Source organism: Molothrus aeneus, chromosome 6 (assembly GCF_037042795.1).
Source record: "Molothrus aeneus isolate 106 chromosome 6, BPBGC_Maene_1.0, whole genome shotgun sequence".
Lineage (NCBI taxonomy): Eukaryota > Metazoa > Chordata > Aves > Passeriformes > Icteridae > Molothrus > Molothrus aeneus.
This window is the reverse complement of record NC_089651.1, coordinates 17,731,375-17,747,826: the sequence shown is the minus strand read 5'-3', so window position 1 is coordinate 17,747,826 and position 16,452 is coordinate 17,731,375. Positions and strand designations below refer to the sequence as shown.

The window sequence follows — 16,452 nt, the reverse complement described above, 5'->3', positions numbered from 1 at the left end:
AAACTAAGATTTGTATCTTGTTAGAGCATGTTCAGATAACCAAGTGTAGTCAGCAATTTCATTTACTGGGGTTAATTTTGCCTGTAGCAGCATTTGTGCCATTGGCAAAGTGACGGTCCTGTCACAGGAAACAGCTTCTACTGAGTTCTCACCTGGGTGTGGGTGGGAGTCCAGAGGTACCAGCTGTGTGAGAGCAGGAAGACCAGGAGCAGTTTCAAACTCAGCATTTAGGTGTTTCCATGCTCTTCTGGAATGGCTGCTGTGCTTTGTAATGCTGTGGGGTTGACACCATATGAAGGACGTTGAGATAATTTGTGTGTTTCTGATTCTTTACTTTGTTTGGATTTTTAAAATTCTTTCCTGCTTGCAAAATATAAAGAGCTGTACAAGTTGTTGAATAGCACTGAAATTGAGCAGTCTTATAATGTGTTTGGGAAGGAAACCTAAAGTCACTCAGTGGATGTACACATTCTGCTGCAGCCCTGAGTGCCGAACCCCATCACAGCAGGGCTCAGTTCATCCAAGTGGCATTCATCTCATCTGTCTCTAGCTGTCTAAAATTAAAGCATCTAGGCCAGAAAGTGCTTCAGTCCAGCTATTCCGTGTGCCTATTTTAGGGTGGATAAGTCATGCTCAGATGAAGTGTGTCTGCACTGGCTGCAGGGTACATAGAGAACTAGTTTGGATGATGTGTCTGAGTTCTGCCCTGGAGCAGCCCCACAGCCCAGGAGAGCTCACAGCCTCATGGTGTCATTTAAGACAGCAGTTGTGTTGATAAAGTTTCTACTCAGAACAGCACTTGGGAACCTCCTTTTCCCCCTGAGCAGGCATGTTTTCCTGGAATCAGGCCTCCAGCTCTTAGCAGATGTCCCCTTTTGGCTCCAGCTGTGTCAGCTAGGATGTCACTACCCGTCAGTGCTTTTCAGAGCCAGTGATGATCCCACAGAGATCTGACAGCAGGGCAGTCTGTGGGAAGCTGAATCTATCCATTTCTTGTAAACAATTTGCAGCTTTTGAGTTGATCTGTCCTGATGGATTCTACCCAAAGCAAAGCCAGCAGCACTTGCACAAATGCTCCCACCAGCAGAGTGATGGCAGCAACCACTGGACAATAACTCCAGTGGCACTGCAGCATGCAAGGGGAATGTCTTCTTGCAGTTCCAACTCGGGAGAACAGGGACTCTCAGCCTGGGTTCCATCCCCTGGACTGGGCAGTTCTCTAGCTTGTGTCTCATCTCCAGCCTGCAGTGATGTTCAAGCACTGCTGTCTCTCAGCTGTGCATGTGTAATAGAGTGTTGACCTTGGCATGTTGTGCCAAGCTGAGGAAGGTGAACCATGAAGGAATGTGGTGTGCCCTGGGGGCAGGTGTAATGGAAAGGTGTAATAGCAGGGAGCACTTCAGACAGGATAGCACTGAGAAGGACAGTGACTCTCAGAGGCAGTGAGGACATACAAATAGCAAAGATGTGGTTGTACCAGGGGGATTTGTGACAAAAAATGAGTTTGCTGTCAGTGTTAGCAGATGATTTCTGTGCTTGCATGTATTCCTGCAGAGCCATTCTGTTTTCTCAGCCTTTACAGTCACAGATGTGGTGAGGCTATAAACATGGTAATCTTGCTGCTTCTTAATCAGAATTTGGACTCTTCCTTGCTCCATTAAATCTCACATTTAACTTTATTTTGAAGAATTTTAGTCATAGGAATGGTGTTGGGGACAGAAATGGTACATTTAGTTCTGCTGAATGGATAGGGTATTAGATTGACAGTCTCTGTCAGTGTTTAATTGCAGATTAATGGGAGGTAGTATGTCATTATGGCAGCTCAGTAGCACAAGTTTTGGAGCTGCACACAAAGTCCAGGCTTTTTTTTCTTGTTAGAGGAGGCCACTCTGACCCACCTTGCACAATTTCCTCTCTGTTCTCTTGTGGCAGAGAACAGGAATATTTACAGTTCAGGTACTTAATGACCCCAGGAATATGATGAAAGAGCAAAGGTGTAATTTAAAGGGTATGAAGAGATGGGGAAGAACTGATACAATATAGGAATAACATAATTCCAACAATATGCTACAAGGAATGAAGTATCTATGAAAAACTTTATGCTGTGAAATGAGCAGCTTTCTGCACAACATCTGCCAGCAGATACAAAGGTATTATTTGTTTCCAAAATGAGTAGATCTATTCAGCTTTACTAACCATACCGTGAAGTCAAGGGAGGGACTATATTCATGGGGTGGAAAATGGGAGCATTCCATTAATGGGTTATTGAAGTGAAGTTCCCAGTTATTGCCTAGTTGAGCCTCTATCAGCCAGTACTTTAATACTTCATGTCTTGCAGCAGATGCCTTATGCTGAGCAAGTTGAGATTTGAAGCTATTCTTACTGAGGACCACCTTGAGACATTTACTTCCCTAAAAAGTACTTTACATTATAAGCAGCCCTCCTTATGTCTGCAGAAAAAACCAATGCTATTTGGGAACGGAATAGATTGTGTTTTGGCCCTAGGGAAGGAGCTGAATAACGCGTTAGAAAGGACTTAATCACTTTAAGATGTAATAGATCTCCTTCAATTTGTCTTTCCTTGTAAGATAGCCTGTCAATGTTGCTGTGCAGGTACCAGGCACCTCCTCAAGAGTCACTTTTTCTTGAAATCCACAACTGACCGTCCTGCTTGTGCAGACTGTGCAGTGTGGAGTGTCACATAAGGTAGAATGGAAATTTTTTTTTCCCCCCCCCCCGTCTGACTGGAGTCACATGAAGGAAATGTTCACCATACCAGAAGGAAAGATATGGCTTGGAAATATCTGTGGCAAGCACAGGACTACTTCTTCTGTGATAGATTTCAAGGCAGCAGTTGTAATGCTAGTTAAAGAAGAAGAGGGAGTGTAGATGTGTGTGACAGATCTGCTGGGAATTTTATCTTGTGCTGTACGAAGTATGGCTACCACCATGTTTGCTTGTGATGCACCATTTGTTTATGCTCTGACCCTGGCATTTTACCTGTTTAACTATTTTGCGTGTCTGAATTGTTCTCTGCTGCTGTAAAATTGGGAACTGGCAGAGCTTAGCAAAACTTTATTTAGAGGATAGCAAGTCTGTTACTGAAGCTGTTGACCCAGATGGGCCAGGGATGCTTCTGTATGGAAACAACATGTGTCTTAATGACCTGATGTAGCTTGGCCTTGAAGGCCCTTGCATGTGAGAGTGTTTTGGACTTGTGGAGTTCTGTGTGTTCCTGTGCAAAGAACAACCCTACCATGCCCAAACTTCTGTGTCAGAGTAGCAGCCCAGGGAGAGCATTGCTGCAGATGCTATTGCTCCCAATTCTTTACAGATAATAGAGCATACAGCAGCTAAGTTTGGGCAGTGGGGTAGCCAGGCTCTTCCTCCTCTCCCTGTTGGCCTGTGTGCCTAAATCACTTCTGGGGAGAGAACCATGAGCAAGGCACCAGGGCTGAATGCAGTGCCACCATCTGGGAGCAGAGGTGCACCCTGCAGGGTCCAGGTGTGCTCCTTTGGGTCTAGCTGAGCTGGGAAGGAGGTGACTCTGCACAGCCACCTGGCAAAGGTTGCTGCCTCCCTGGCCTGTGGACACAGTAGTGTGTCTGAGTCCATCCCCTATCTCCTCCAAGCACAATCAGGTTGCCTAGCTCAGGTCAATGATTGGTGTTGTTTTATACTAGTACTGATAATTTATTTTTCCTAAGTGTGGGTGTGTGGTTTTGACAAAAAGCAGCTCTTCAGACAACACTGTGGGGAACACCCAGGAAGGAGTTGCAGTGAGTAGCTGAAAGGTGTGAAACTCTTTTAAAGGTACACAGGGATCTAGGAAAAGAAAGTCTCTGATGGCCTCAGATTCATAACCCTCTGCCCTTTGCTCAGGGCTTATTTGACAGCAATGGGTGAACAAAATATTAGTGCATTTATGGTTTGCCAGTAGAAAAAGAATTCTTAGACATAGTAAATGCATGTGGCTAATACCACAGAATGACCAGGCTGCTTCAGAAGAGTGGTAAGATCCTAATAATGCTGCTGTTTGAAAGGACTGAGACGCTATCTCACATCTAGAACTGAGGAAAGTATTTATCATTAGTACCATGCTGCCAGATTTAGTAGTGTGAAAATAATGCAAACAGTCATCTGTAATGCAAATGTTGATGTCTGATTAATAGACAAAATAACACAAGCAATTAATCCACAAGAGAGTAGATCATTATAAATGTAAATTAGATCATCAAAGGGTAAGCCACACAGAAATAAAACTACCCCATAACATGATTAATTATTGAAATTCCAGTAAAAAAGGCATCTTTAACAATAGAGTCCTTGGAAGACATGTCATGTGGTTCATCAAGATTCTGGACAGGGTTATTTTACAATACAAAAATTGATTAGCTTCATTACAAATATGAAGGGGACATTTATTCCATCTGAGATAGCATTCTGTTTTAGTAACAGAGCACAGCCTTAGCACTGAACTGACTCACGTCTGATTTGTGCACACCCAATTTTTGCTACAGAACATAGTTTGCTTGGGTAACTCAGGAAATACCTGCTTGCATTTTTTTTTCAGGGATAAGCATAGCCTTTACATAAATAAGTATGTTTGTACCTATATATGATCTTAATCACCTCAAGATAAAATGTTAGAGGAAATGCTGTCTTTCTGGTCAGGTCATAGAGATTTCTTAAAAATTAGTTTCTCTTCTTGCCTCTCAGAAAATTTTTCAGGTGACCTTGGGCAGATCACTTCATCATTGCTGTGCTTTCTTCTCTACCTTGGTTTTGAATGTTTCAGCTTAATGATGTATAACATGAAATTATTTAAATGGTCTTCATTTCAAGTAATGCTAGGAATCTACCCTTGTAAAGTCTTGGTCACTTTTTAAAAGCTCAGTTAAAGATGTTATTCTTTTCTAGCAAAGCAGGGCTTGCTGCTCTTCAAATGCTGTTAAATGTTCAAGTGACTTCTACTGCATAGAAGTCACTTGAACATTTAACAGCATTTGCAGATATGCAGTATTTTAGCACTGTTTGTAACATTAAGGGCTATGATTGTAATCTGCATCTTTCCTGAGGTTAAATTTTACATTTTCCTATTATTAGAGACCTACTTAGAAACTTGGCAGTTTTCCCCCACTTTCTATTCAAATTAGACTCAGTGTGCTTTACCACAGCAGTTTAAGTGCATTTTGCATGGCATCATGGTGGTGTACTGAACACCCTGCAGAACTGGCCTTGTGAGACACCTTGCTTTTTCTGCAAGGCCAGTTGGAGTTTAGATACCAAAATCGGCCAGATAGAAACTTTCTAACAGTTTTGAGTGTTGGAAAACAGAGCAGTGTCACTCAGACAATCCTTCCTCTAATTAATTGAATGCCCTGAGTGTTGGCTAAGCAGAGATTTTATCATGTACACTGGTTACATATTCATTAGCTATTCCAGTTTACTTAATATATATAGATTACTTTATTTTACATAGTCACACCCCTTATTGGAAGTCCTTATATGGTTCTTTGGCATCCTCTTGACTTCTGTATTATCAGTCTCATCTATTTCTAAGAGTAAAGATAAGAGTAAAATGTTTTGTTCTACTGTCCTTATGAAGTCCCCCTTTTCTTGAGATGAAGTTCCTTGTGGGAACTAGTCTCTTAATATCTGTTTTTCATTTTACAGTGTAACAAGTTACAACAAGCAACCTAAAACACATATAGCAATTATTGTCGTGACAGTTAGAAACAGATGTTTTAACCAAGTCCAGCTGGGTAACCATGAAATAAGTTTGGTCCAGATTTCTTCAGATCCCCAGGAGGTGTCTTCTGGAGCTGTGTGTTGTAAAATCTGAGTTTGTTTGCAAATTTCCTGGATATCCGTAGACACTCTACCACTTTGATAGCAAAACAAGACTTAAGCATCTTGGGTTTTTTGATTACCCAAGGGAATTTGTCCCTTTTAGTTCTGGCATGATGTACCTGTGATTTTGCTCTGCCCAATTTCAATGCAGTTAAAGTTGTCAGTAGGAGCTGGGAAGGTCCCCTCTGTTTTGACTAGAGCATAGAAGTTCTCCAGTCTTTTAAGTAGACCCAGTCTCCTGGTTGGAACTCATGCACCAGTGTGTCCAATCCCGTCAGTCTGGAGATCACCACTGCTCGCTGTAATTCCCATGAAGTTTTATGAAGAGAAATGAGGTAATTATTCAAGTTGACCCCTCCTTTTAGGTGTGTGTCTCCTGGAATGTGTGCTACCTGGTAGGGCTGACCATATAGCAACTCATAGGGGCTTATTTTCCTGCTGTCCCACAGCTGAATTCTAATTTGTAGTACAGCAGCAGGTAAGGCTTGGACTCCTTTCCTGGAGGTTTCCTGACATATTTTACCCAATTGCAATTTGTATAATTAATTCAGTAAACTTTGCCACTAGCTTGGGGCCTATAAGGAGCGTGAAGATCCCAAGCTATTCCTTCCAAGGCTTTCCTAACCTATTGTACCACTTCTGCATTAAAGTGGGAACTACTGACTGATGACATTCCCAAAGGTACCCTGAATCTAGTTATGATTTGCTTCAACAGTATTTTAGTCACTCCCCTAGCCTGGTTGGTGCGACAAGGAAAGGCTTCTGGCCTCTCAGAAAAGTTATCCCCCAGAACTAGGAGGTGTTAACACCCCCACTTTTCTGGGTGATTCAGTGACATTAATCTGCCAGTATTCACCTGGAACATTTCCAGATTCCATGGCTCCTAGCACTACTTTTTTAGAGTTGTTTCTTTTATAAACTGTACATTTGTTGGATTCTTGATTGTACGATCTGAGCCATTTTAAACCCAATTATAGATGTTTGCAAATGTTTCAAAAGTTTTCCAGTAGTCTAACGAGTGGCTTTATTTTCACAATCCACTATTTCATGCAGGATAGGTTCTGGGACTATTATTTGCCTGGTTGGAGCAACTGCGCAGCCTCATGGATCAAATTTTGCTTCTATGTTTCAATTAATTAACAGCCCCTAGCACTATACTCTGATTTTTCTACTGGGAGAGGTATCTCAAGCAGGGGCATTAATGATGTGTTTTCTAACATGCCTTTTTCTGCAGCCTCTTTCAGCCTTATCAGCAAAATGATTCCCCAGTTCCAGTTTGGTCTTACCTGCTTGGTGTGCACTGCAGTGCATAAGAGCAACCTCTGCTGGTTCCTGGATACTTCAAGTGAATCTGAGATTTGTTTTCCATTTTTGATCCACGTGCCTTGAGATGTCAAAAGGCCTCTTTCTTTCCGGATGGCCCTGGGTGCATGCACACTCCAAAATTTTTGCATTTTGAATCAGTCCAAATGTTAGCTCATTTTCTTGTACTCAATTCCAAAGCTCAAGTGAGTGCCATTACACATTGGGGGGAGTGCCCCTGATTTGATTACCTCATGGTGTGTAGTCACTGCATATCCAGATAGTCATTTCCCATTTTGGAAGATGCTTCCATCAGTAAGCATCTCTCAATCAGGACTTGCCAAGGGTCTGTCTCCCAAATCAGGTCTGCTGGAATACACTTCTTCTGTAGTTTGTAAGCAAACAAAGCAAAACTCAGTCATACTGTGGGGTTCCTTCTACCTATTGGGCAGATAAGGACACAGCAGGGTTAATGACAGAAGTTGTTTTGATTGTCACATTGTCTTGCTGCAGCAAGACTACGTGGTACTTCAGCATCTTGCTGGGAGAGAGCCAGTGGCCTCCTTTTTGCTTGAGTACTGACTGTACCACATGTGACACAAAAATGACAATCCCAAAGTTTTTGAACCTCCTGGATCAAAGAACTGGAGCTGCTACTGTGCTACTGTCCTCAGACAACTAGACCAGCCCTGGCTGACATTTAGTTGCTTTGTAAAGTAGGCCACAGCTCTCCTTTGCTCCCCAAGGAACTGCGGCAGCACTCACTGTGCTACATAATGTCTTTCATAGGTAAATAGTTCAAACAGGCACAGGGAGCCCCCCAAAGCAGAGCCTGCATAAGGGCTTGCTTGAGTTGTAAAAAGGCAGCCCATGAATCATGAGTGCAGACTAGAATGTCCTCTGAGCTGTCTTCAAGAGCTCATATAGAGGCTTTCCTAGCAGCCCACAATTGCTAACCCGCAGGAGACCATCCCACCATCCCAAGCAATGCACATAACTCTCTTACCGTTTGTGCCAGTGGGCGTTGGTAAATTGCTGCTTTTCATTCCTGTTGCAGCCTCCCTTGTCCTTGGAGAATTTATAATCCCAAGTGGGTTACTGTGGTCTGGAGTATTTCTGCTTTGTCCTTGGATCCTCTGTATCCAGTTAGTCCCAGAAAATTCAGCAAGGCCACAGTCTGATACGAGCATTGCTGTTTAGTTTCAGTGGCTATCAGAATGTCATCTGCACACTGTAACGAGACTCCAGTAGGGTTCTGATTTTTCCATTCCTCCGGTTCTTTTGCCCATTGATTTCCAAATGTGGTGGGGTTATTTCTCTGTTTGGATTTTCCCATTCAAAAGCATATAGCTCTTGACTCTCAGTACTCAAAGGGATGCAGAAAAAGGCATTTTTCAAATCTAATAGTCTAAACCATTTTAATTTTTCACTCAAAGTTGTAGTAAGGTATAAGGATTTGCTGCTTCTGGGTGTATATTTTCTATCTTTTTTATGGCTCTAAGGTCCTGTACTAGCTGGTAAGCCTTTCCTTCAGTTTGCATTCTTAACTGGCAGACTAGAAGTATTAAATTTGGATTCACATTCCTTCAATAGGCCATATTTTATACATTTTTCCACAAGGCGTTATAACCCCTTATGACTTTCTATTTTCAAAGGGTACTGCTTTTGCTTTACTGGTCCTGCTCTAGCTTTCAATTTAATTCTTACAGGCTTGGATCACCTGGGCGCCTCTCCAGCCCAGACTATCAGGATCACTGCATCCTCAAGTGATACTGGCAGATGTATCATGTCCAGTTGCAGAGGCTGAAATGCAAAAATAGAGGCTTCCACATAATTAGATTCTGGAATAATAACCAGTATTTTGCCATTTTAAAATTTGATTTCAGCATTTAGTTTTTCCAAAAATTCTCTCTTGAGGAGAGGCTTTGGCAAATTGGGTAGATGCAAAAACTGGTGTGTCATCCACTATTTTCCTAATTTAAAATGAATGGGTTGAAAAATGGCCGAGTTTGTAATTCCCTGTTGCACCAACAATTTTTAGAGAATCATTACTCAAGTTTCCTCTTACTGTATTTAGCACTATGTTACTAGCTCCTGTGTCTACTAAAAATCTAACCTCCTCATTTTCTTCCTTGTTCCCCAGCTTAGCTGTAATCAGAGGTTCTGCCAGGGAAGAATCCTCCAGTCCCCCTCAGTCATCGCCAGTGACAGTCACAGGTTGGCCACATCCTCGTCCCCTTTCTGTCCCTGGGGGCACCATTCCTCCAGAAATTCCTTCATTAACTCCAACTACTTTTTGTTTAGTTATTTCTTGCTGTTTTTCTCTGTTCTGAAAAACTCCCCAAGCAACATCTAACAGCTTCTCTAAATCATACTGGTCTTGTCCCTGAACCTGTTGTAATTTCATTCTAATATCATCTGAGGATTGCCTCACAAATATGGCTAATTGAGTTTTTCCTTCCTCTGTTTCAGGATCAATATTAGTATATTTTTGAGCCATTTCTTTCAGGCAATTTAAAAATTCACTAGGTGATTCCTTACCATCCTGCTTAATTTCAAATAATTTTGACATATTGGTAGCCTTTGGTATGGCATTTCTAATTCCATATAGTATCCATTGTTGATATCTATTTAATCTCTCTCTAAACATGGGCACATTAGGGTCCCACTTGGGATCCTCAGTGGGAAAATTATTGTCCAGTGTACCTGACAAGTTACCTGTCAAAATCTGCTCTTCCACAAACCTCCTACTGGCTTTAAGAACTATCTCTCTTTCTGTACTGTCAAACAGCATTTCTAATATAGCATCTATATCCTTCCAGTCTGGATCCTGAAGTTTTATCATCATTTCAAATGCTTTTGCCATTTTGTCTGGGTCATCTTGATAGGTGCCAGCCATCAACTTCCAATTATTAAGGTCTGTTATTGACAATGGAACTTCTACTGTAATTGGACCATCCATACCAGCTGCCTGATGGAAGGCAGCTGCTCTCACATCTCTGTGTTTAGCTTTAGCTGTCTCTGCAGTCAGACTAAAACCCTCTGTTCCTTGATTCACCCTCCTCTCTATCTCTTCTGTCTCCTCTGCTCCTCGATACATCCTCCCTGTCCTCTCCATCTTCTCTTTTAGACCTGATAAATCCACCTCTTTATGTGCCACTTCTCTCATAATATCAGTCTCAGCAGCCTGGTTTTCTGTTCCCCCATCTAACCTGCAGTTAGGACTGACCATAACATTTAAATCATCCTTCCTACTGGGGAGATGTTTAGAACAAGTTTGTCCTGTGCTGCACATAGAACAACAACGTTTTAACCATTTTCCTTGATTCTCCCTTTCAAGAGCCAGTGCAAAAGGGTCTGAGGGGGCTGGATTCAAGCCACAATCTTTCTGCCATTCAGGATGATTCCGTAAAGTGAAAAACATATCAGCATACATAACTTCATCCCATTTCTGTTCCCGTCTTAAAAACAACATTAACTTTAACAGTGTATTATAATTCAAGGTTCCATTTTGTGGCCACTTTTCTCCAGAGTCTAGTTGGTACAATGGCCACCGCTGATTGCAACACTTAATCAAATTCTCCCTGGTCGCTGGTCCCCCAGGGGGGCCTCCAATCTTTTTCCAATGTTGCAAAAGGCAACCAAGTGGGGATTTTTTCACAATGCCCCTTTTAGATTGTCCACTGCCCATCTCTGAATAGTAAACCTAAAATACTACAATACAGATACAAATGCAAATACAAAGCAATTATGGATTGATAAAACCAAGTAAAATAGCAAATTCTGGAATACCAAATAACCCACCCAATGCCCTGGAAGAGCCACACCACACGTCTTATATGGGCAGGATCCGTGAAAGAATGCCTTGTTATCAAATAGGATCTTACCTGTGTCCCAGACTGGTCCGGGGATCTGTGGTCTTCTCCAGGAAAGTCCCGGTGCTGGTGCGAAGATCCAGAGATCCCTCGGATCCATGGGAGATCAGGCAGAGTTTCCCATTGGGAGTTGCCAGAAACGATACCGAAATCGGCCAGACAGAGACTTTCTAACACAGTTTTGGGTATTAGAAAGCAGGCATTCCTCAGGGCAGCGCGGGGCACTCGGAGGCTCCAGTGCGCCGGGCGTCGGGTAAGCAGGGCTTTTATTGTACACACTGATTACACATTCATTAGCTCTCCCCGCTTACTTGGTGTGTAGGGATGACTTTATTTTACATAGTCACACCCCTTATCAGAAGTCCTTACATGGTTCTTTGGGGTCTGTCTTTGATGGTGAGTGTGCTTTGTAGGGGGCTGGCCCTCGACCCCCACTTTTGAGTGCCTGCGGTGTGATTGTTTTGCATAACTTTACTGTACCAGCCTTGCAGAGCTGAGCTGGCATCCTGCTTGTGTTTTGCATGACTTCTGTTTTGTTGGCCTTATCTACTTCTCCAAGGCTACCTTGTTCCCTTTATTTGATAAGAGTAAACTGTTGTTCTGTTCTGCTGCCCTTATCATTTTGATATCTGTTGCTGGAATGAGTATTTGAAAGAGTGTCAGAGAGAAGAAAAATGCAAGAAGCATTGCTGGTACTGGCAGGCAGGCCTGTGAGCAGTCAGGACTAGTAGCAGGGGTCCAGAAAGAGCTGACAAGAAAGGTTTGTATGCAGGACAGGTTGACAAGAATGTTGAAGCTGAAATAGAATTTGAACAACTTTGTCTTGCTGTTTGGTTTCCTTTTTTTTTTTTTTTTTTTTTTTTTTTGAGGAAACAAGATTTTCTAAGTATTATATTATCCAGGACATGCCATATCTTTCCTCACTCTCTCTTATCATAAGGAAGAGAACCCCAGTCTAAGTTAGCCTCTGGGTTAGCAAGTGGCTCAGAAAAAGTTTTGTATATTGCTCTCCTTAGTCTTCCATGTGCTGCTTTGTCTGTCCACATCTTTGTCTGACCTTCTGTATATTCCACCTAGGAGAGAGTCACAAGTCCTGGTTATGTCAGAAAATCACATCACCCTCTTGAGTTCCAGTTTTTCTCTTGCTTTGGCACCTTACTTTTCAATTCACTTTTGCTACAGTCTTTTTTTTCCCTCTGCTTTGAAAGAAGGTTGAAACTCTGTAAAAGATGGGCCTCCTTGGAGCCTCTTGGCTGTTAACCAGCAGAGTCTTGACTGGTCCCACACATGAATTGGTATCTCAACCATAGTTTGAAATAGTTATCTAGAAAGTTTTCCTTCACTACAAGCCACAGTCAGTAGTTTTTATTGCTACTGAATATTATTTTCAGCCCTGGCAAACTTAGCTTTTGCAAATAGCACTAGAGTGCTGATGCTTGTGATGCAAATTTCTGTAGCTGAGAAGGCCACCTGATGGTAAATGTTTCTGCTTCTTCCTTCAGTCAAATGGCTTTGAGGCATTTCTTAGAGGAACTTGGTTGGAATATTGTATTAGGTACCTTTGTGCTTTTGAGGCTTCAACAGCTAGATTTAAATGCTGTAGAACATATACAGAAAACCCAGGGAATGAGAAACAAATACCTGCCAAGAAAAAGCACTTTTGCATTTTTATACTGTCATTATATTTTAAACCCCAACCCTTCTGGCCTGATTCCTGTGTACAGGAAAAAAAACTTGGCTTTGACTACCCTTTCATTTTTTGCTCCTGAGCCTCTGGTGGTACCAGCAAGTCACTTCTGTAAGCATCCAGGTTTAAATAGCAGCCTTTTTAGCCTGTAGTGGAAAGTGTCCCACCTGGTCCTCTTCTGCCTAAGGAGGGCAAGTGCAGTGCCTTGCCCTGAGGAGCTGGGAACATAAACGGTAGAAAATGTATTTTCCTGAGTTCCCATAAGGCTGTACTGATAACCCTGGAGGGAGGAAGGCAGCTGAGAAGAAATGAATGTTGGTAAATGGTATTAAAAGCTTCTAGACAGGGAGACAAATAAATGCAAGATACATAGGGCTGTTAAGTGAAGGAGACTGCAAAACTAATTTTAGCCAGTGGCATGACGAATGAAACAAGAAAGGTGGCACTCAGTAGGGTTGCTTGGCTCCTCATAAATTTTGAGTTGTCTGCTTTTCCTTTTTTTTTAATATCCTGTAAAATGAAAAGCTGGGATCATTAGAAGATGTGCAGGTAAAGGTGATAGGAAGTGAGAGAAGAAATTTCCATATTCTGGCCTTAATTTCTCTGATTGTCAATTTGTTAGTTATCTGGGAGTCAGATATATCTCTAGTTTGTTAAAGTGTAGATTACGTTGTTCAATTTATCTTGCCTGTATCTTTAGAAGCACAGTTGGCATGACAATATTTTGGACTCATTCCAACGAAGAAAAAGTTTTTAATTTTTCAGCACCCTCTGTGCAGAACGGCACTTAAGCTTCATATATTTCTATAATTTTAGTGGGAATGTAAAGAAGTTGCTGTTTAAAACAAACAGGTGAGGGCTGCTAATTCCTGGAAATCATTTTAATTAAGGGGAGGAGGAGAAAAAGAAGGTGAGGCAGCCCTTTGGTATTGGGCTAGGACTTTCATGTGTGGTACAAAATGACTGAGCACTCCCAGAGAGCAAACACTCAGTGCTAATGAGAAATTACCAGTGAAGTGTGAGCAGCTGCTTTGCAGAGCAAGACCCATGAATTGGTCTTTTAAACTTTGTCAGTCCCTTCTCATTTCATCCTCAGCTGACTTGCAGCCCTCAACAAAATGAGGTCTAGGTGTATTTGCCATAGATTTGTCAAGTGCCTCGGGAGGCCTGTAGCCGCTCTGCACGTTGTGTGCTGTGATCCATCCCTGTGGGAGGGTGGTGGGAGCATCAGCATCACATGTGGATTTCTTCAGCTTGTAAATAGGTTAAGGCTGTGTCTTGTGATCTGGTTATAAATTCTCTGGAGGTCAGCTGAGGATTTTGGTAAATATCTTGGCCTTTCCATGGGAACCTTCACATTTGAAGTGCATTTTTTTTGGACCAATCCTATGTGATCCCTAAGAGTGGCCATTCTCTTTGGTGGCACTCTGAATTCCAGCCAGAATTGCAGAATAAAGTCTCAGTTTTCATTGCTGTCTCTGTTCTGCACATGAGGTAGAGGGTGTTTTTCAAGAGGGTGTTTTTAAACTGTGTCTGTCTCCATAAACTTTCCAGCACAGTGTTCTTTACAAGGTGGGAGAAAAGTATATTTAAAGGCATTATTTAAAATAATTCCCTGACAAAATTCATTAACTTCAGTGAAGTGTCCTTAGGCAAGTACCTGAAGTATCTTATATTCAAGAAAGACACATAGGCCAGCCAGCCTTCTTCCTCCTGTCTTTTGTGGATGCCATCCAGATGTGTACTTGTTAAAATGCTGTACGAGCATGAGTACTCAGCTCTCAGTGCAGTGGGGTTCTCAGCCTGTCCCCTACAATGTACATATCAGCAGCAGTCACCTATTAATATTGGGAATAGTAGGAAATAATTTACTGATTTCTGCACCAGTTAAACTCATTTAATGGAAGGGTGAGTGTTTCAAAGCTGAATATGTCAACCCTCTGAGTTTCATTCCTCTGGTATCACAGCTTTTTGAAAACAAAAGCTGTGTACTGTCTAGAGAGTTTTCTGTTGGACTTTTCATAACTTTGTGATCAGGTGCTGTGCAATTCAGCAGGTCATTGGTCTGTGTCCAACCCAAAATATTTCAACAGGAGTATGTACATGACCACCAGTTTGTACTGATTAAATAATTGCTTCCATTAAGCTGAATGTAATTAATGCAAATTAGATTATAGAGAAAGGTAAGAGAGCAATTTAACTGCTGTGGGTTTGTTAAAGAATTTTCAATGATTTACTTTGTGGCAAAGAGGAAAGCATTGGAAATTATTGCTACTGAACAGCTCAACTGAAAAGGGATCATCTTGCAGTATGGATGGCTGCATGTTAGACTTGTGCTGAAAGCTTTTTATACTTCTCTAAGGTTGTGCTTGGAGATGAGGCAGGTCCGAGGCTGGGGCAGGGAGCAGAGGGCCAGGCACGAGATTTTGTGAACAAGGCAAGGGCCAGGGGTTTGAGCTTTATTACAGCTCCATAGCAAATAAATGTGTTATTCCTGAGATATGGGTATCTTCTCACTTACCAGGGCTTTGGTTGGTCTTGGCAGGGATTCTTTTCCCCCCTTCTTTTTTATTTATTTTTTAACATTGAAAATGCCAGCCTGAAACCAGAAAAACTTTGTGAAAGTCAGGAAAATTATAAAACCTTTATTTGAATTTACCTCAGTGTTTTTGAGTGTTGTGTGTCTTCACAGAAAAGAATGTGTTCATTTCTAGCATGGTAGTGGAAGAGCATTGAAAAATGTGCTTTCAACCCTGGGTTAAAATTTTCTGTGTTTTAAATGCTTCTGTCTCGTCCCAGAGCAAAGAAAGCCCAACTGAAGTAGGCATAGCTGGGACAGGATGAAGTCTTGATCACCAATCTTGCTGAGCAGAGCCCAGCCAGGGGTGTCCCCAGGCACAAGCAGAAAGCATCCGAACTCTTCCATTTCAGTGCCTTGTGTATGAGGAATTCCCTGAAAACTGCTGCCAGCAGCAATACTGGATATTGCAGGACTGACAATCAGTGAATTCCTGGTAATTTTGTCCTTGCAACTGCTGCTGTTAGGGATGAACCACAATAGTTCAGTTGTCAGTGGAAGCTAGGGAGGAGGGCAGGTGTGATCCCACACTAATTTCCTCCTTATTCTCACCTGCATAACTGTCCCTGCTCTCTGCAGTCATATGCTGGAGTACAGAATTTACCTTCCTTGTCCTGTTATTTTAAATGTCTCCTAAGAATCAGATAAGATGAAAGCCCCTCAAGTGTGCTTTAGATAAATGGCTTGCTCTTTGTAAGCAAAAGCAAAAGATTGAATTGCCTTGACATTTTATAATCTTTCTGATTTCACGTGCAGGAGTTGAAATGCATTGCAAAAGGCCTTTGTCATTTTTCTAAGTCTGCTGGGTCTCTGAGGACAGGAGTAATATCCTCACTTCCTTGCAGTCTCATTTCTGTATCTGGTCCTGCAACCTTCAGAAGGTTGATGTAAGGTTTTGTTTTCCTCAGGACTGTGCTGGCTTCCGGACAGTTTAGGCATACTTGTTGCTAAATTATATCTGATGAGAAAATATGAGAAGATCAAATAGGGATTTATTCTCTGGAATACCTCAGCTACATGAGTTGCTCCAGGGTGAAGCTGGGTGACTTCTCTTTAATCAGTACTGTCCTATTCTCCATGATACTGATCTCTGTTTGAGCTGCTGGAATTTATTATTTGGGGAATGAGCTTTCCCAGCCTTGGCCTCTAATCTTATT

General features: G+C 42.0%; 1 protein-coding gene across 3 annotated transcripts in view; it reads left to right on the top strand.

Moving 5' to 3' along the window:
- The window catches only part of TSPAN4 (tetraspanin 4), a 420,491-nt gene that overhangs the window by 126,995 nt on the left and 277,044 nt on the right, over positions 1 to 16,452 (top strand). The window contains exon 1 of one of the 3 annotated variants that reach the window (XM_066552990.1): positions 9,350 to 9,372. The exons of the other annotated variants lie outside the window; for them this stretch is intronic. The gene's annotated coding sequence lies outside the window, so the exon portion shown is untranslated. Of the gene's footprint in view, positions 1 to 9,349; positions 9,373 to 16,452 lie in introns of those variants that run through there. 3 annotated transcript variants of the gene reach the window in all.